The following is a 1,083-nucleotide window of genomic DNA, read 5'->3' on the forward strand; positions in this document are numbered from 1 at the left end:
AACAGGACACACACTGTACTCTGAGTCACCAGCACTACTGTTCTAACACCTTCACTGTTGTCTCCTGTTAGACTCTCACATAAAACAAACCCAAAACCACCCYGAACGTTTTCCACCTTTACTCTTCGTCTTTCAACATGCAACCATAAACATATGTGGAGTTATTTTAATCCCAAACGGCTTTAATTATTGAGCTCAAACAAGTGAAAAGGAGTCCTTGTTTGATCGCCACAGGAGAGCAGAATTCAGCCACGGGGGCCCAAAACAAGCCAGTGGCTGATGAAGACAAATGTGCAAACACATGTTGGCAGAATTGCTTTTTGGTTGAGCGTGATCGGCTATACGCTCAGGAGGGCAGAAGCTGGAGTTGTGATTTATTGTTTTGTGCTGTCCCTGGACCACCACTGTCTGCTGCCTCCCACCTCTGTAATTACCATGTGTGTCTATTAGAATAGTCCTGCTGCCCACAAACTTATCCACTTCTTCAGCTGGGAGAAGAGGAATCGCTGCTGCTGCTGCTGCTGCTGCTGCTGCTGCTGCTGCTGACAACATCTTGGTATTCAAAATGCGTTCACTCCAAAGGAGAAGAAGAAGAATGGAGAAAGATGACAAAGATCAAGAAACAGATATGGTTGGGCATGTGGAAATGATGCAAACACATATCARGCCAGTAAATATTTACCCTGACCCACGCTAAGGTGCCATTTATAGCTCCATTTAGGGCTTTTACAAACATCTCAGTCTTTTCTCTTCTCTCATTATACCTCAAACATCTGATCTACCCATCACTCTGAAGTCTGTTTCCACAGTGCCCCCGCTGGCAGGAACTCATGGTTTTACCTTGAGCCTTATAGCATCTCCTAGTGGGCAAACTGCTTGACTGCTTTTAGAAGCCTGAAAAAAAAAAACATTTGAATAATGAGATTCAGTCTGAAGTATCTTGACAAATATTTTGATACATTCTCTTGTTGGTTATGAGGAGTTTTTGCTGCTGAATTGAAAGTATGATTTTTATTTAATTATTTAATTTTTTGTTTATATTTAACAACCAGTGTGTGTTCCACGTCTTGAACAGAATAATTC

Source organism: Austrofundulus limnaeus, unplaced genomic scaffold (assembly GCF_001266775.1).
Source record: "Austrofundulus limnaeus strain Quisiro unplaced genomic scaffold, Austrofundulus_limnaeus-1.0 Scaffold3, whole genome shotgun sequence".
NCBI classification, from domain to species: Eukaryota; Metazoa; Chordata; class Actinopteri; order Cyprinodontiformes; family Rivulidae; genus Austrofundulus; species Austrofundulus limnaeus.